Raw genomic sequence first — 20,868 nt, 5'->3', positions numbered from 1 at the left:
TGCAATACTCAGTTGAAATGAAGTATGAGGAACTTGTTGATAATGAAACATTTTATTGTGGATAGTGCCAAATTCCTGCCATGGACGATACAAAGAGAATACTCCTTGGGTATGTTGGGCATGAATGTGATGATACAAATTATTGCAATAGATCAATACTATAGTGTATTATAAACTTTGATGAGGATGAAACATGTGTCATAGATGATGAGAAGGGAGCAAATGAGGACAAAAAAAAGATACTTGATTATGAAGAGCTAGAGTGTGAGTTGGCAAAAACAATTTGGTCAAATCCTTATGCTATTAATCCTTATACTATTTTTCACTATGAAAAAGAGAACATTAATCATATTAACATGTCTAAAACCAAAATAGTTTGTATTAGTTAAGGGATAAACCAATCTTTGGGTGGTTTTGTGAAATGACCCGAAATGCATGGTGCTAAATATAGAAGTATTAGAGGAGAGGAAGGTATCATATGGAATTATGGTGGCTACAACAATATTATTCAATAGTGGATAACCCTAACCTACGATATCTATTTCTCAGATTGGAATATGGTGAGAGGTAAGCTCAATGTATTGTCACCTAGTCTCAATTATATTTTCAAGTCATTTACAGTCATGGAGATTCCAACATACATGCATTCTACTTTTGATATCTCATTGTTCTGCATAATTACTAAGCACAAAGGAAGACGACATTGCTCCTTTGAGGTTTTGAGGTGGTTGCATTGGAAGTGTTAGGCCCTATAATTGTCATGTTTAATTCACATTCTCACCCTATGCTTACTCATGGTTTTCATTGTTATTACTATCATTTTGCACAATTGTTGGGCTAGTAGCTTAAACTTGGAGCATGATCACATAAGTGTTCATTATTTAACCTATTTCCTTTATTTCAATAAGATTTGCATCAAAATGATTATTGATGATGGTGCTTGTGTTGTTTCAGGAATGCGTATGAAATAACGATCAAAGATACACATGCATCAACAATTAATTGCACTTAGTTTTGTTCCTGCACCAACACTCCTACACTAGCATTCCTGCACTAGAGAGCAACCAATTTGGGGCTTCAACATTTCGACATGCTTCTAGGGAAAACCGAGGAAGGTTATTGTCCAAAATGATGTTCTAACACCTTCCCATGATTTGGATTGCACCCAGGTTGCACATGTGGGTCTCTAGAAGAAAATCAACAAATCTGCTCAAAATCCTCATAGTTTTCAAATTTCCAAGTTTCACGTCAAATTTCGTGTAGCTGGAGGTGAATTTGGAAAATATGAGAAAATGGGTTCTTTACTAATATAACCAATTATCTATAACCAAAACCTTTTCTCAAGATTCTCATTTTTTCAAAAATTACATGCGGGTCTTTAAGGCAGTTTCATTAAAAAAACATTGTTTTCTAGAATTCTAGAATCTTGTAAAAGAGAGCCAAACAACCAATTTATGGCACATTTTCCAAGGCTATGGAGTTGAATGAGACAAATATAAGAGAGTTTTTTTTTTTTTTAAATATGACAAATTAGGTTCTCTCGAAACCTTTTTCCAAAATATGCAATTTTCTAGAATTAAGGAAAATGACTGTTAGAGTCAAAATTTGCATTGTAAATTTTATAAATGTCTTAGCCATGGTATGTGTGAGGGGAGGATATGTTAGTGTAGCTCCATATTGTTGGTTTGGAGTTGGAGTATATGGCTTGGGATGTAAAGAACTGTTTCAATTTTAATAAAAGACTTCTAATGCTAGGTTTCTTTCTCTGAATCTATTGTTTATTGATCATTTTCGTTCTATAATTTGATTTAATTTTAAGAGAGTGAGAGATGGATGGTTTGGGCCTAACTAACCAAGCTCAACATCCCTCACTTTAGATTAGTTTTCAATCATTAGAAGTTAGAAAAAGTTGTGTTGAATGATGGTTTTCCGTGTATGAATAGTTTCTTTGATATACTTGCATGACTCAAAACATTCAAAGATTGTTTCTTTTTAGATTGGAGTAATGATCTCATCATGAATCATTAAAGACTGTGTTAATGAAGCATGAAGGATGCTTGAATGCAAATTCTGAAACCAATTCTATTTAAATTGTATAATCTTGCATTTCGTACTTATATAAAGTTATTTTGTACTTAGACAAGTTTTGTAATATCATGCTTTATACAAATGCGATAATATGATGACATGTTAATGGTTGTAGCTTAGTTAGAGTTGAAGTATGGTTGGATTGAGAGTTGTAGGCTAATGCTTTTCATGGAATAGGCTTTCTAACTTTATTTGTTGTAGTTTTAAATTAGAATAAACTTTGATTTTTAAGTGTGTGAGAACAAGAATTTGAAGTTTTTAGTTTCCTTTGAGTGTTTGAGAGTTGAATGTTAGGAAAGATAAAAGACTAGTTTGAATTATTATTGGCTTTCATCCCGGGACTTAGACTTAGTGATTAGATTTGGTTTTGTTGGATTGTTTATTTTCCTTAAGTTTAGAATCACTTGAATTATAATTAGTTTTGTTTAATATTGAAATTAGAAAAATATTGATATTCAATGATAATTATTTTTGTTTGATTTCAGATTTCTAAAGTTTATTGCTTGAGTTGTAGTTAAGTTTTACTTGCATTGAGATTAAGCTTGATTGATTAACTTTACTTAGATTGAGATTAAAATTGTTTATTTGCATTCTGTACTTAATTCAAAAATAGGAATTTGATGTTAGTTTAGGTTAGAAGCTCTGATCCTATGTTATCTGTGCTTGTGCGTCTAAGTCTTATGACCCCAGATTGATAATTTAATGTTGGAATTATAACACATATAACTTACCCAACAGGAAGATGGATTTCACTTTAGTAGATTTCACTTTGGAGATTCATAGTTCTCAAGTGCTCCTGAGAAGAGCACTTGTCCCAAGTTAGAGCCAGATGTTACCCACTATTTTTTATTACACAAAATAGTTGGTTCCCTAAAAATAAGCCCTTTTATTGCAGTGAGAGGTGCTTACAACATAGTATGGAGGCGATATTGTAGAGTTTGTAAATGAGTGTAAACATTTAAATCGACTCAATATAGGAGAGATGTTATAATGTTTATAAAATGAAACATTAGTTCAAATAATAATAATAACAACAACAACAATAATGATGATGATGAGGACTGAATTAAGAAAATAAAAATAATAAAGTGATTCGATCTAATTTGTTATATTGTATTTTTTTCATTAAATAATAATGATTCATGTTCGGTCAAGTGGGTGTAGCTCGAGTGGTAGGGAGGAGTTTCTCTTATCATCCCCACATTGATTCGAGGCCCACCGAGATTTACATGCTCGCTCCTTGGTAGTAATTTCTATATGAAAGATAACCGAATCACCTAGACACTGGTGGGTTTTCCATGGATGTAGCTTGTATCAATCACTAGTATAATGAACCACAAAAAAAAATGATTCATGTTCATAGCCATAATATCTCAGAACATATAATTAATCAATATATAAAACTTAATAAATTTAATTAATTAATAAACATATATATATGATTCGTATGTGTAACAAAGGTATTTCATAATTTCAAATTTAAATTTAATTAATAACCTTAAAAAAATTCAATTCTTTTTCCTAAATTATTTATATTTACTTATTGATGTGGTCTGGTTGAGGGTAATAAATACATTCCTTTGAATGAAGAAGCTCCTATTCTTCTCCTTGGAGATATCAAATTCTATCGTCATAATAGCAATTCCATGCAATATTCTGAAGACAACGAACATATTCTAGTTTTTGGGAAAAATGAGACCTATCTTAATAATCATTTCGCTACTGACACCAATGAAGAACCTATTGCGGCTGTGGAACAATCTGTTAAAATCCTTCACAACTACACCCCCAAGGAACATTTTGATTAGTTTGAATATGGATAATTTCTTGCAATTGAGGACGAGATCATATATTTTATATTTTATGATGTCCATGATGATGAGGGATGAAATCCAAGTATGAATGGTTATGAAGGAAATCCATAGGTTGTTGTCGACATGACCAACGGAAAAATATTTTTTCACATTTGATGAGCCGTCTCCTAACTATTTAGAAAGGGTATAAAATGGATATGGTGATATTCAAGATGCAATGCGGATAGATGAAGACTGAGATGGTGATGAGGTGGTTGTTTATAGGACATATGGGCATCGTTTTGAGTCTAATTTTATTTGGTGTTTTGTTACAATGCTATACTTGGATGAAATGAAGTATGAGGAGCTTGTTGATAATGAAACATTTTATTTTGGATAGTGCCCAATTCTTGCTATGGATGATATAAAGAGAACACTCCTTGGGTATGCTAGGCATGAATGCGATGATACAAATTATTGCAATAGATCAGAACTTTGCAATAGTATATCATAAACTTTGATGAGGGCGAAACTTATGTCATAGATGGTGGGAAGGGAGAAAATGGGGATAAAGAAAGGATACTTGAAGATGAAGAGCTATAGGGTGAGTTTAGAAAAACCATTTGGTCAAATCCTTATAATATTTGTCACTATGAAAAACAGAACAATAATCATAACATGTCTATAACCAAAATATTTTGTGTTAATAAAGGGATAACCTAGTCTTTGGGTGGTTTTTATTAAATGGCCCAAAATGCATGATGCTAACTATAAAAGTATTAGAGGAGAGGAAGGTGTCATATGGCATTACGGTGGTTGCAACGATATTTTTCAATAGTGGATAACCCTAGCCTACAATATCTATTTCTCACTCATATTAACATATGGTGAGAGGTAAGCTCAATTTGTTGATACCTAGTCTCAATTATATTTTCAAGTCATTTACAGTGATGGAGATGCCAACATACATGCATTCTACTTTTGATATTTCATTGTTCTACATAATTACTAAGCACAAAGGAAGAGGACACTACTCCTGGGAGGTTTCGAGGTGGTTGCATTGGAAGATGGATTTCACTTCGGAGATTTTGAGTTCTCAATTGATCCCGAGAAGAGAAGTTGTTCACAAGTTGGTTCCATATGTTACCCACTATTTTTTCTTACAAAAAATGTGGGTTCCTTAAAAAATAGACCCTTCATTGTAATGAGAGGTGTTCTATAGCCTAGAATGGGGGAGATGTTGTAGTGTTCATAAAATGAAACATTAGATCAAATAATAATAATAATAATAATAATAATAATAATGTCAACTCAATTAAAGAATTAAAATTAATAAAGTGATTCAATCCAATTTTTTATAGGAGTAGTCTTTAAAGCGACTTTTTGAAAGCTTTTCCGGCGATTTTTTCCGGTGAAAATCCGGCAGTAATTTATTGGAATCCAATTTTGATAGCTAATTTCTGCACAATGAAACCGTCCCAGGGGTTTTTCAGGGTGCTGAATCCGAATATGCAGTTAAAAAACCATTTTAACTGCAACAAATCATGATTTCATCTCAATTTCTTCCGCCCGATTCCGTCACCGGAATCTCAAAAAGTCGCATTATAGACAACTCCTTTTTTATATGGTAATTTTGTTTTCATTAAATAATAATGATTCACATATGTAGCCATAATATCTCAAAACATATAATTAGTCAATATATAAAACTTAATAAATTTAATTAATTAATAAACATATAATTAAAAATAAAAATATTTCTAAATACACACACACAAAAATATGCATTTGACCATATAAATCAAAATAATGATACATATTCACAATCATTATATTTCATAACTTCATATTTAAATTTGATTAGTAAGCATATATATGTATATGTATATCACATTAAAAAATTAATTAATAAAATATTAAAACATGTCAAATAAAAATGCCACAAATGTAATTATATTATGAAGATTTTAATAAAGCAAAAAATCATAATATTTCTATGTATAAAGATGTCACATTTATATAATATAGATAATTACACTCAAATGTCCATTCTACAACCCAATATGAGGGAGATGTGTAATCCCTTGCATGTTAATCCTCAAGTTGACACATATCTCTTTTAAAATAAAAATAAAATATTCTCTAAATTAAAAAACAATGTTGGCTATAATATACATATTTGGTTAGTTTTAATTATAAGCATTATAGAACATTAATAATCTCACTACTACTATTCTCGCTTTGTTTGTTATTGATATTACAACTAGTGTGAAGGAGATATAGACTTTGAACCATAAATAAGATATTTTGATGTCCAGGTAAAATAACATAATTATATATTTTCACATTTTAAGTGTGAGGAAAATGTATAATTCTTATACTTTTAAAATATTTCAATACTTACACTGCCACTATTCACCTCAGTATCAAGCCAACCAAATTTTCCAGGCCCTTCGGGCTTATAGGAATTACTTGTCATTATTTTCAATGTGTCCAAATTTGTAGAGAGGGAATTAAACCCCCTAGCTACCACTCGAGCTATTGTCCCTTGACAAAATTAATATGTGACATTTAAAATATATTAATAACAAAAAACATGGAATTGCAAGTTTAAGTTGTGTAGTCCACACAATTCAAACTCCTAAGGGGATTTTCAAGGAACTAAATCCATTTATGCATTCAATATGTATACATATATATCTTAACCATGGATCTAGGAAGCATCGAGAGGGATCATATTTCTCCAATTACAAACTTTTTGTTTTTCACTCTCAAAGAAGTTTGCACCTTAAGAGATTTGATCCCTCTCAGGGCTCGCTAGATCCGTGGTTAAGATGGATCTATGTTGGTTGATAACACTCAATCGTGCAGAACACATCATCTTTATATTTTCTAAGATCTTTATTCTTAGCATTAAAAGTCATTTTTATTTATAAGATAATTAGGTCCAAGTCTCTTATAACTTTCAAATGTATTATTCCCATACTAAGCTCTATATTTAGTCATAAAGTGAGGCCTTCGTATTCAACGATGTTATTAGTGCATTAGAAAACAATCCTACAAGAAAATATAATATATTTGTTAAAAGGTGAGATTAAAGTGATCCCACCTCAAAATTGGATTTGGAAAAATCCCCATCAAAGTACATAGTCCAAGTTTTATCCACATCTTCCTCAATGGAAGCTACTTTTGTAGAAATCCTCTAGTCTTCACATCCATAATATTCCCCTTCCCTGTCATTAAAAATGACATGTCACTTTTCCACTAGAGGCCAAGAAGGATATTGTCTAAATATCAAGTCATATTATCCTTGTACTACAGGATCTTGGATGCAAGACTTATATTTCTGGATTGTCTCACCTATGTTGGCACCCATTATTTAGAAAATACCCCATGAATAAGGAATATCTATGATAATAACATCCATGAGGATTTTTCCTTTGGGATGCCAATGTAGGAAGGTAGGAAGGCCTTTAATGATCCCACACACTCAATATCCCTAGAATCAATCCCACTTACATTTCTATATGGTATAGTGATTTCCAATCCCATCTAGTTCATGGTTCTCAATGGAATCACATTGGTTTAGGCTCCTAAATTAAGCATGCAATTATTGAATAGGAAACCATTTATTTCAATGGTTATGAGGAATGGAGGATGTTCTTCATCAATTTTTGGGTATACATGACAAATGAGGAATCAATTTCATCACTCCAATCTAAATCTTGAATCCATACATTCTTAGGAGAGTGATTCTAGTCACCTTTCTTGTTTTCTTCAATTTTGTTGATATGAGTAGAATAAAATTATAGTTTTTGACTAATTTAGGCATCCATTCACCAAATATATGTGTATAATTTCTTGCAAAATCTCTTGAAAAGACACAAATCATGTTAATACTAGGAGGTTTAGGTCTCATATTGTCATATATTTTAATAACACTTCTCGGGCTTTCTTAACCTTTAGGGAACCTTTATCCCAAAGGTGATATGAAAATTTTCCTTCAAATGCTTGGAGATATGTGGAGAGGACCAATTCATCAAGTGGTTTACAAGACATTTATAACATTCATTTAACCCCCTTACTTCAACATTATAGAGTTAATTCATAGTCTTAATGGGTCCTTAGGAATTTGATTTCCCTTTGCTTATTATGTGTCTAATATTATTTATTTTGTAGAATATTAAAGATAATATTGAGTAAATTTTGAAGATCTGCAGAATGAGAGAATTTAGGGACTTACTCCCTACCATAGGATGCTACAAGATAGACCAATAAATGAATAGGATATTATGAAATTTTTGAAAAGATTATGGAGCTCCACTGAATGAGAAAATATAGGGATGTTTTCCCTGCTATAGGGGAATCCATAACATAGTATTTAATGAAGCTTCATACTGTTGGGGACCAGATCCACTTTTTGAGGGATTTTGGAGGGGAAAGCCATCTATTTTCAAGGAGTATGATTCCCCATCAATTTGTATAAATACCAATTTAAATTAGTCTCTAGGTGCATGGAATTTTTGGTCTTCTTGCAAAGATAAATTGTTATTTAGTAGTTATACTTCCATTTCCAGCATGGATGTACTCGACTTGATTCCAGTAATGAAGTTTCGTTTCATTTTTAGCTTATAAGGCTTGTTTTGTTGGAAATAATACTGAGAGGGGGGGTGAATCAGTATTATCAGATCAATAATTTAATTTTCAAAACAAATTTGTATACACTACTTCAACTAAGTGTACTAGCATGTATATGCGACTATACTTAAGGCAACCAGCATATATGCAGAGAAATTTGATTTACCCAATTTATCATGCATTGAACTTTAACCAGTATATCAGGAATTCATTAGACAGTGAAATAAAAGAAGAATAAAGCATCACACATAAGAAACACACATGCACACCAAGATATAAGGTGGAAACCCAATGTGGGTGAAAACCACCTGCTGCTGTCATCTTTGTCTTCTTTTAATAATAAGAAAATCTGTTTACAATTTTGGTACTGGTGCAGACTTATACCAGCATGCAGGCTTCTACCTGCAGAAGGTTACAACCTTCTCTCATTCTCCAGCTTCTCCTGGAAGGGAGCTACAACCCCCTAGCTCTTATACTAGCTGATATGTTTGCTAGTATGTAGGTGCCGACCTATAGAAGGCTATGACCTTCTCTCTTCCTCCAGGGACCACGTTTCATAAATTTTCAGACTGGATCCATCAACAACATCATTCAATCATCAAATAAATCTGCATATACCAATCACATTTTGAACCAACCACATCCGAATCAATCATTCACTTAGACAACCCATCAATCTGATCATTCAGAATACTATCACAAGAATATAGTAACCAAAACCCAGAACTCTGCAACAGTAAAGAGAAACAACTGAAACATATTTTATAAGGTATACACTACTTCCATGTGTTGAACCTGTGTGTACACGTGCTTTTCTCAAAGCCAACCAGCATATATATCTGCAAATATAAATTCAGAGTTCTGTAGCTATTCCGGACTTTAGTTATACCCAGATCATATCATTTACAGAATAATATATGCATCAGTATTCAGATCTAGAATATACATGAGCAAAAACACATAATGATAGTTCATTTTACACCTTAAGATCTCGATCCATCATTAGATCTGATCCCTCATCATCCACTAAGGTTCATCCTTGGTTCAGATCTAGCAATGCACCATAACCCAAGAACCTACATACTAGATCTCACACTTCATCAGATATTCGATACTTGCACACCTTGGCTTAATGATCTTCTCCTCCTTTTATAGTTTTAGGCCTTTCTCAATACCATGGACCAAAACCACTTAGGACCAATACCTTAGACCAAATATGTAGAGTCAATACCTTGGACCAATACCATGGATCAAAATACCATGCACCAAATACTTCGGACCAAAAACTTAGTTTTCCAAGGTATACACACTTTTCCTTCTGTGAAAGTGCATGTGTATGTATACATGACTTGTATATAGTGAACCGGCATGTATACGTAGCTTGATCAATGGTGAACCTGCGTATACCTCTCTTTCTTCAATCTGTGAAGACTGATCTGTAATTCTTTGATGTTTACCTGCTATAATTTGATCTTTCATCTGAATGAGTTGCCATCAAGGACAATACCTGTATCATAATGCCAACAATCTCCCCATTTGGACTTGATGGAAAAAACCACACCAAGTCACTCTCCCCCTTTGACATCAAGGGCAAAGGGTCATGCTCCCCCTGAGTACATGTTGAATTCTCTTATATGCTAAAGTGTGTTGATTGAGCTTCCATGATCGAGTCCATGCTCCCCCTGAGCACAAGCAATATCTGCAAAAACATGTTCTAAAAGAATAACATGACTCTATACATACATCACCAATGACCTTTCTCTCACTAGTGACTCATACATATATCCATCTCCCAACCAAGTGGGGATATACCAAATTTGACTCATCCACCCAACTAAGTTGGGATATACCAATTGTTTATACATGACAAAAACAAGAAACATTACATCATCCATCCCATGCATAGTGGGGTTACAAATTAGGTCTTTTCATGACCTTTACATTAAAAGATATACATGACATATATAACAGAGACCAAATATCTTAAACAAGACCATGATAGTCATCAGTGGCCATCATATGATCTGCACCATCAACAACATCTGTCAACAACATCCAAACCAGCAACCTGTATATGTCCATCATTAGTTCCCAAAATATCATCAACCTGTGTCAAAGTATGTCGGCATATATCAACTCATCCTCTTGATCTCATCAAGATCAACTTGCTCCGTTCCCTTATCTTCAATGAATCAACTAAGCATATGTCATATCTCCAAGCGGTAACACAAAATCATATCATATGTATGTGAAAACACCATAGACATCTTTATCAAGAACTGCATGATCTTTCCACAAGATCCTTCATTATATCATCACTAGGGAACATCTCATATCACCAACCATGATAATCAACATATGTGAGTATCAACCTATCATCATAAAGTAAGAACTCATTAGGTACCAAAGACCTCTAGACATAATGCCCACTGTGCTTTATTAGAAGCATACCATGTTCTCCCCCTGAACCTGTTCCACCTGTTCACTATTAGATCTAATTATTGCATATGTCAGTAAGAGATGTCAAAGCATCATCATCAATCAGATATATATCAAGTTATCAACAACTTTATGAGGACCAATAAATTTCCACATGTTATCAGCAGATTGAAACCATCATCAAACAGAGTAGATAATTGACAAAACCATAGCAGACCCCTTTTTCCTGAGTCTGGCCCACTACTTTTCTTCAAACCAACATATACGTGACTGTGCCCACAGAAACCCGCGTATGTATGCGACTACGCTTCATGAAACTCACGTATAACCACCTTTCTCTAAAGAAAGTAGGATTTAGCAGCAGGATGATGCAGCAACTACTCCCAGCTTTTGTCTCAGATATTCAAATGTCTCTCGGAGTAGTGATTTAGTGAATATATCAGCAACCTGTTCTTTGGAGGGAACATACTCCAGTTTGACCTTTTGTTCAAGCACTTGTTCATGTAGAAAATGATATTTGATGGGTATGTGCTTGGTCTTGGAGTGCAAGACTGGATTATTTGAAATATTGATGGCACTTGTATTATCACATAGAATGGAGATGGGTGGAGTACATGTGATCTGAATGTCTTGCAAGGTTTGCATCACCTAAAGTAGTTGTGTGCAACAAGATGCAGCAGCCACGTTCAGCTGTAGATAATGCAATTGAACTTTGTTTCTTGCTGAACCAAGACACTAACCTAGAACCCATATAGAATGCACCACCACTAGTGCTTTTCTGTCATCAACGCTTCTTGCCCAATCTGCATCTGTATATGCATGAAGTGTAAGATTTGTATCTCTAGGATACCATAAACCAAAGTTCTGTGTTCCTTGAAGATATTTGAAAATCCTCTTGACTACCTAAAGTTGTGATTCCTTTGGATTTGCTTGGAATCTTCCAACTATTCCTACTGCATGCATGATGTCAGGTCAGGTACCTGTTAAATAAAGAAGACTGTCAATCATAGATCTGTAAGTTGGTTGATGTATTGTTTTTGATTCATCATTTGAGTTGAGACTGCATCTTGTTACTGTTATCACCCCAAGAAACTCTCCTAGGTTGTAGCTCGGAGATGCTCAGGAACATTACAAGTTCAACTTATTGTTGCAAATGGATGAATGGAAGAGATGATTCTTGTTCAAGCCAGATGACCAATTCTACTATGCTTAAATCCAGACATGTGTGAACACCCCCAGACTACAAGGCTTTAGACCACCAATTACTCATAGTTCAGAGATTGGGTGAATATGGAGAATACTGACCACACTAGTAGATGCACAAGACCTTGTGATGGCCAGATGCAACCAGTAAAGAGGTCTGCAAATGTAATTCCCTAGTGTACAGATAGAATGATAGCTATCTGTCACTAAGTGAAAAGAAACCTGAATAACACATTCACTAGTACATGCAAGATTTAAACACAGAGGTAGGATGACAACTCCTCTAATGCTAAACATCAAGAGTTTAGGAAAACTGCATATTAGGCATAGCCTAGAACAGAATAGAAATGGAAAGTGAGCAATTAACAACAAAAGAAGCTTATATTAGCTGAAAATGAAGACGAGAGGCTGCAAGTATCAAAGTAGTTATAGTCTCCAGAAGTTGAACCTTACATAAAAACAACAACCATCAACCTTCATTACATCTTGTTTCTGGGTATATATAGAGTTTCATTACAAAGGCACTCATCCATTTTAAGTATGGAGGGGTCATAATTGACCACCAACTGCTTTAACTGCCTGAGGGAGTCTAAGTGCGATTACTTGCTGTAGTGGATAAACTTGATCTTCTTGGGTGCTCTGTTGTCCTCTTGGGGGTTGTAGCATCCTTATCCATTAAGTCCCATAACTGCTAAATGCATCTACTTACTCATACTCGGTCCTTTTCCTCCTTGGTCATACTGCCTGTTGAATGCGGTTGTTGAGGAGGAAATGCACCTGGTATTGAAAACTGGTCACCTTTGTCCTTCGGGTGCACCGAGCGGGCAGGGACGTGGACTGCATGGCGAACAGACGGGTTGGATAAAGGATGAGGATCAGCCATCGGATTGAGTGGATGAACGGTGGATATGGCTTGGCGGGGATCATCGGGAAAAGCGGGGCGGAATGAACGTGGGCCGTTGGATCTCGAGCGGACGGATCCAATGGCTATCAGACAGAGGAGACACGCGAGAGTTAATGGGCAGGAACATGGGACATGTGGTAAGTGGTATTTCCCGCACCACCGTTGATCATTTGGTGGTAAACATATGTTGGCGTGCGATCCCACTCGAAGTGTGACGCGTGGCGGCAGGGAAAGGACGAAACCACTTTTCATCGCGCGTTATCGCGCCGTCACTTTGTGGGTGCGGGGGAAGCAATCACCGTCCGATCGTGGCGGGGATGATTGGACGATGGGGATTAAATCACGTGGATTTTTGTCGGATGTGATAGGGAAACATTGGGTTGGGGGTGGCAGAGATCGACGGCTGAGGTCACAATAGTGAGAGTTTGTGAAGGCACACAGTTATATGGGGTATAGGTTTTAGCACTCGGGGCTTAAGAGTGAGGGTCTTTTATATGATTTTTAACCAAAAAGCACGAGAAATGGAGATGAAAGGAGGGTGAGAGAAATAAAGGAGAACGTGAGGGCAACCGTTATAGGCCTTCTTTGAGCACAACCAGGGGCCAAGTTTGCCTCCAACCTTTTGAACATCGATGTTATATAGTAGAGCTAACATTGGCTCCTTCTGGGGATGAGATCCTCCTTGTGAGATCTCAAGAAATTGTAGACCAATGCCTTTCCTATGAAAACCAAATTAGCAAAATTTCCTAGTGTTCCATTGGGCATGGAGTCTAACTGAGCCTACACTAAAACTGATAAGATAACATATTTACAAATTTAAGGCCGAAGACCCTAAATAACATAAATTTTCAAAAATCAGCCATTAACTGGGCCATCAAAAACTGTCTTCCCTTCCACACTTTGCAGTATGAAAGTATTGTTTCCTTGGGTCTGAGAAATGATAAAAGGCCTTGTCCAAAAAGCATCAAAATTCCCATGGTTGTCTTTCTTCTCTTTCAGTGCATCCCACTTAAGAACCAAATCTCCAACCTGAAAATTATCTGTCTTCACCCTTCTGTCAAAAGCTTCCTTGATCTTCTTCTGATGTGCTGCAGACTTTTCAACCAGTTGTTCTCTGATTTGATGTACCTCTGTGTTAACGGGAAAAGTGTCTATTCAGAACGACCCTATCCCACTAAGGTGTGACAGTACCTTAGAAACAAACAAAGAAAACTACTTTTGTATTCTTCTTTATGAACTATAAACGAAGAGGAATAGGATGAACCAACCTGTGTCTTACGCTAGTCCTTAGATCCAATCTCTCTTCTCTTTGACAGCTTCCAGCTACCTGCTCCCTTACTTGCCCAGCTTCACCAAGTTCCTGTAAGATCACAGAAGAAGAAAACTACACAAAGACATGGATTTATATTCATAAATAGCTTAGGATCAGATTTAAGCTAAACATGCAAATATAACAAACATCAATGATACACAAGCATGTAGGAGAAACTCAAATAGTTTTATTGATATAACAAGAAGGTCCAGGAGGAGTTACAACCAATGATTCCTGATCCAGCATCAACCTCCCAGCATAGAAGTCCCCTCTTCACCTCCAACAAAGGATAAATCAACCAATACTCTGATATCTATCTCAAAACCAACAACAATTCTCTTCAATGTACAAAATTCCAGCCTCTGGATCTCTGGGATGAGGGATCCATATATAGATGTATGCAAAGAGGATGAGTCAGCTTATGATCTGACTAGTGGCTTCTCTCTGTCAGTTCTTGCTTCCACTTGGAGACTGAGAGCCTCTTACTCATCCTTGGTCGAACTCAGTAAGGCAAGTTTCATTGGGGAAGATTCTGGAAGCTTCCATTGTCTGTCCACCTCGCGGAATGACACTGCCATTTGTCATTTCCCGCTCAACGCACCTTGGTAGTGCATTTAGGTGCGTTGCAACGCACCTAGCTAGTGTACTTGGGTGCTATGCAACGCAGCTAGCTAGTGGAGCAGCTGAAATGATCCTGATTTGACTGATTCTGAGCAGTTTCTGGTGGAGAACTTCTGGGAGAAGCTATAATTTGTTGACCTTGTTCCCCTAGGGGTCGGAACAACACTTTTAGGGACTTAGGATCCCTTGGTTTATGGACATTTCATGCTTAGAGCTGTAAGGCACAAAAATGTCTATAACATTTGCCCCCTAAAGTATGAGGCCGTTTATCGGGTGAAATGCTTTATTAGGAGGATCCGAAGTTCTTTCAATGCTGGGAGGAGACCTGTAATAAGATACAATACAATACATTATCTTCATACTGTTTTCATGATCTAGCTGAGGCGGGCATTCCCATGCTCAGCTTTATAAATTCATTTTCATGTACATAGGACAGACAATCGTCTGACAGTAGACTGATGATTCTGATAGAGCCATCATCCTTTTGGTAGGATGATTATCTGTGCTGCAATGCTGTACATTTCAATGTCTTTATTCTCCTGAATATATATCGCAGCCTGGATGGATGAAACTAGATCCTAGGTCTTCAATCTCGTCCGATCTTCACTCGAAGTACAAGTCGATCCATGTGAGAAATATTTTGAAGTTGAACATGGAAAGACATCGCTTGATTACCAGTCAATGATGTAAACTGTTAACAAGCGCGAGAGGAATCACCGATAATGATGATGACCCTCAAGGTACTTCAGTACAATTCACGTGGTGTGAATAAAGGACTTGGCGTCAAACACCACGCAAAATCTTTCGGTCGAAGGTCATTGATGTATACCTGTCGCCGGAAGTGAGAAACTTGCCATTGAGGCATTCAAGCTTCAAAGTACTGAAGGGGGTGTTCCTAGATCAACTTCTTGGATAATGAGTTGGTGTCGACAAGAAGCGATCCATCAAAGGAGGGCCTTAATGAATCCCACATCAATGACATGGAACGGAGCAAATAATTTTGATGGAGGTGAAAACGATCTGATGATATATGGTTCAGGATGGCGGTCATGAAAGAATGAAGTATAATGTATGGTAGTGGATGGGACACGGATGACTTCTCTGGATGACTTCTCTTGAACATGTTGGCGACACTTATGTGATGGACTGGTAGCATTTACCCCAAAGGTGGATGGTATGGCGTTACCATGGCGATGTGACCGGTGAATGGAACAACCCAACCCGACTCAGGCACGAAGTGGAAGTGTCATGTTCAAGAGCGACTTGCTACCAATAAAGATTCTTTGAGTTTCTTCCCAATTTTTCCCCAGTCATTGCTGACCAGTACCTCTTTATTTTTGTCAAGCTTGAGGAGGATAACATATGCTTGTTCTATAATTTGCCCTTCGGGCAAACCCATCGCTATGTTTTAACGAGCCTAGCGATAGTGAAACTCGTTCTCGTCTAAAGACAAGTTTGTCGCTATTAATCTTTTTAACGAGTTTAACGACAAAGATAACTCAGTCCTTTTCATTTTTAGAGAGTCTAAAAAGGTACGTAAAGGTAACTCCAAAATTCCTTTTTCGTCATCTAATCCCTTAAGTCTGAAAAAGTATAAAACAATACAAAAGGGATGAATTTTCGATAGTTTTAACGAGCCGAACAAAACAAGCGCTCGATCTTTTTGTGCAATAATCCCTCAGGTCCAAAAAGATTAAAATCTAGAGGAGGGATAGCACTTCCGATCGTTTTAACGAGCTGGAAGGCCAAAACTCGACAATCTTTTCATATTTTACGAGTCAGTTGAAAAGAGCTTAAAGAAGACTCATCTTTTGAGGAATGAGTGATAAAATGGGTAGCAGCTGATTCCAGGTAAGGGTTGGAATTTTCCAATCACGGCAGTGTCACAAGGATGGCTAGTGAAATCACTCTTCGCAGCTGTTCCTCAAAATGGGTAAACAATCAAATGGAGGTGAATGATCGGCCAATGGAAAAGTGGAGGTGACGGTGCAAACACGACCAAGGCTTTAATGGCTGAAATGTTTCATTCACGGTGGTTATTTACCGGGGAATAGTTCATTTTTTAACGAGCTTAAACGCGGGTGGAAACATTTGCTCATGTCTTATGTTTATTTTTTAACGAGCTTGAACTATGTGCTAAAACTGCTCGATTAATCCAGTCATATGATAAGAATGTCTCATATAAAACGGCAACTTTTAGATTTTTGCCCCACATCCTTTGTTTATGCAAGTTAGGTGACGACTAATCCTACAAGTTTAAAGGGTTAGAGGTCCTAAAAATTTAAAAAAATAAATAGCCGCCCCTCGCTTGCACTCCAAAAGGTTTGCATGCCCCTAGGTACCAAGTCAAGGTTACCCCTTCTTTAGTCCAATAAAACATTTGTTTTACCGGGAGAGGCCTACCTCTTACAGGTCACCCAAAGATTGCTCGATTCGCGGTGCAAACAAAACACTTCTTCGGCGGTGTCTACCGAGATAAACAAGGGTGAGTGACTCAGTTCTGCCAACTCACATAACTTTGACAAGAGAATCTTATTCTATAATAACCCTTCTTCCACCGACGGACGGGGTACAAACTAGTCATATTCTCCCGCGGAAACCTACCCTATACCCGAAGTTTTCCTGCCGAAGCAGACCAGGATGCATGCCCCTTGGGTTTCAGTCATATCCCTCCAAATTACTCGCGCTCATCGGGAGGATGGACTGGGGATTGAGACATTTCTTGCGTGAAGAGACCATTTAGGGATGGTATAAGACTATTTGTTATGCGTGATCCGGGAAATGAAAGCTGGTCCACGAGCTTGACCACTCTTCCTTCGTGCGGAAAACACATTACTCTAAAGAGTGAGGAGACGATGGCTCCCATGCAATAAATATAGTCTCGTCCAAGGAGTAGGTTATAATCCAAGGGTCCTTGAACAACCATTACGTTCATTTGAACTGTCTTCCTTCTCAATGTTATGGGTGCATCGGGAAGGATCCCTAAAGGTCGACTGGTTCCTTTATCAAAGCCTGTCAGATTTCTCATCTCAGGCAAAAGCGATGGCGAACCAAGCGCTTTCCAAGCAGTAGAGGAAAGGATACTCACAGAAGCCCCCTCATCTATGATGGTACCAGCCATGACCATTCTATATATTTGAACGATAATTCGGAATGGTATGCTTGCTGGTAAACGGGGTCTGCCTAGTTGATTCCAATCGAAGGAGACAACTAGGTTGCTTGGAGGTGGGACCGAGTAGACGACCCGGTATGGCTCTGACGAAATTCCCTCCTGCAGTAAGGGAATGGTAGATTGCCCCCATGTTCATCGGAGTCTGTGTTGATGAAGAGAATTTGGACGGTGTCATCCTTGTTCTCTTCAGTGACTGTATCATCCGAAGATAAAACCTCTGAAGGCAAGACCGGGTCAACTGCCGCCTCGACCTTTTGACTTTCGTCTAGTATGGATTCAGATGGTTTATCTTTGATGATAGGTGCTTCAGCCGACCACTTGAGCGGGCCAACTGGATTCTCAACTAGTGACGGACTTGGCAAGAGTTTTTTATATCCAGGAGGAAGTCGTAACGGTGAAACCAGACGATCATCCAAAACTCTTTTCGCTTCATCTAAGAAGGGACAACGGTGGATGGCATGATTGCCTTCGCACAGTTTACAGGGAAATCTAGCTTTCCCTTTTTGTCCTGGGGCTTCACTTTCGCTAGTTGACGGTGTGCTTTCAACATGATCATCAGAGGTTGATGACACCGGATTGTGCAAACGAGGAGACCAGTCCCTTAGTATCTGAGGGATGCAAGGACAATCTCTGTGAAAGTGGTCTCCTTTGCAAATGACACATGGCGATTTAGGCCTGGTCGGTGCAGTGTGTGGATTTTCGTTAGACGACACTCGTTTTCCCCCATTCGCCTTTGGCTCCTTCTTCTTCTTCTCTTTCTTCTTCTTCTCCTTCTTCTCCTTAGGAACTTGACTTTTGGCTTTGCCAACCCCATCAAGCGAAGAGGAAGAGGAGAGGAAGAATTAGAGGAAGTAGAAGGTTGGTGGGCAACTCTGGACTCGTCTAATTGCTGATTCGATTGTTCAGGAATAGTGGTGTTCTGAACGACATTGGTTGAGAAGAGCCATACTGGCAAGCCAATTGTCAGTCTTGGAAGCGACAATGTGGCCATATGGGGTGCACCAACATCTCCCCAAGAGGAGAAGGGACTAGGATTTCCACCAAGGGGAATTCCTTGGTTGGTAGACTCCATTTTCTCAACCTAAGATCAACGTAGGAAAAGGGTATGAATATTTCGTTTAAAATAAATTTTTAGACGCTTTGACACAACTTGTTTTTTCAATTTTTAAGAGTCGAGAAAAAAAAAAAGATGACTCTAGTCTCCTTCGATTTTTAATGAGCCTGAAGTGACAAGTGCTCAGATGGACCTTTTCCGTTAAGGAGTCTGAAAAGGAACGAAAGGGACTGCTCTGGAGATCTAGGTAGAGGGAGTACCAAACCAATCGCAAAACAGTAGAATACTTTTTACGGTACAACAGTCAATCTTCCCAAATGCTGTGTTCGGTGCATTGCGATCAGTAGGGCGGCCGACACGGCTTCCTATGGATAAAAGGTTTTAAGCCTATAGGGGTCTCCCAATATATACTCGACGGTACATGGGAGCACAAGTCCGTACTGGCACTTATCGTCTCAAAGTGGAGGAATCACCCAACTATCAGTGAGGACAACAGTTACCAGGTTTTACGACGCCGGAATGCGTCTCTAGCCTAGACCTCTAAATGTTGTGCGCTAAGTTCCAAAGCGTTGTTAGATTCATTCAATTTATTTTAAGTTGATCTTTCTTAGAAGTTTGCCTTTTGGGATCACCACGAGATGTAGATGTAATTCCTAAAATGCAATCTAAAGATGATAAGCAAACTTTTATCTCTTTTCAGCAATGAAAATCCTAGCTACAAGGGGAAAAGAAAGACACAATCTTTTCTCAAAGAGCAAAGAGCACACTGTAAATGCACTTTTCCTAAATCAAGCCAAGCAGACTATCAATATGCAAATGCACATATGCATGTATTTTTTTTCAATTTCTTAATATTGATGCCTAAAAATAAAGTTGATGTACAAATCTGAATTTGCTTTCAAGTGACAAACACAAACAAGCTTCTTTTCGAAATCAAAAGGTAGAGATGATTACGACACTTTATGATTTTGAAATAAATATTTGTTTCGACACCAGAAAGTCACAAGTTCAAACCAAAGGAAAAAGTAAAAGCATAATCGACTGTCAACAACAAATAAACTTTCTCCTAAGATCAAAATTGACACTTACGACAGATCTAAATCAAAGGACGACAGTATGACTATTCTACTTTTTCAATGGAAAACTGTAAATGATGTAACAAACACACAAAGAACATCTACAGCCCTTTTGTACAAAGGAGGCGGAATTAAGGCAAAGAAAGGGGGTTTTTAAACAGACACACACTAATCACTGGCTGCAAAAATCAGAGACAAAACTGAAAAAATGAAGCAAAGAACCTCAGCTGCACAGGGCTAGGCTGATCAGCGCACCTGTTACATAGAGAAACTAGATTGCAGCGCAGGTAGCCCTCTCGGGAACAGCGTTGAAATGCAGAATCTCTTCACAGAGCCTGCGCTGGGGTAGAAATGAGAATTCTATCCGGGTTCTGGGTCACGGTTTGCAGTTTAATCTATGGTTTTTGGCTGAGTAAAAGCAATCATTAATGCACAATCAGAGGGTGGATTTAAAGGAGGTCTAAGAGCTATCACAAAGGGTAATCAGATCATTTGTGAATCAGCTGTTCAAATCATAAACAAATCCAGTGAATGGATTGAAGTAGCAGATGTCTACTTTGCATTTGAT

Source organism: Pinus tabuliformis, chromosome 4_1, assembly GCF_031772625.1.
Source record: "Pinus tabuliformis cultivar Carrire ecotype Pingquan chromosome 4_1, CPIR1, whole genome shotgun sequence".
Taxonomy (NCBI): Eukaryota; Viridiplantae; Streptophyta; class Pinopsida; order Pinales; family Pinaceae; genus Pinus; species Pinus tabuliformis.
Note: the sequence above shows the minus strand (reverse complement) of the source record.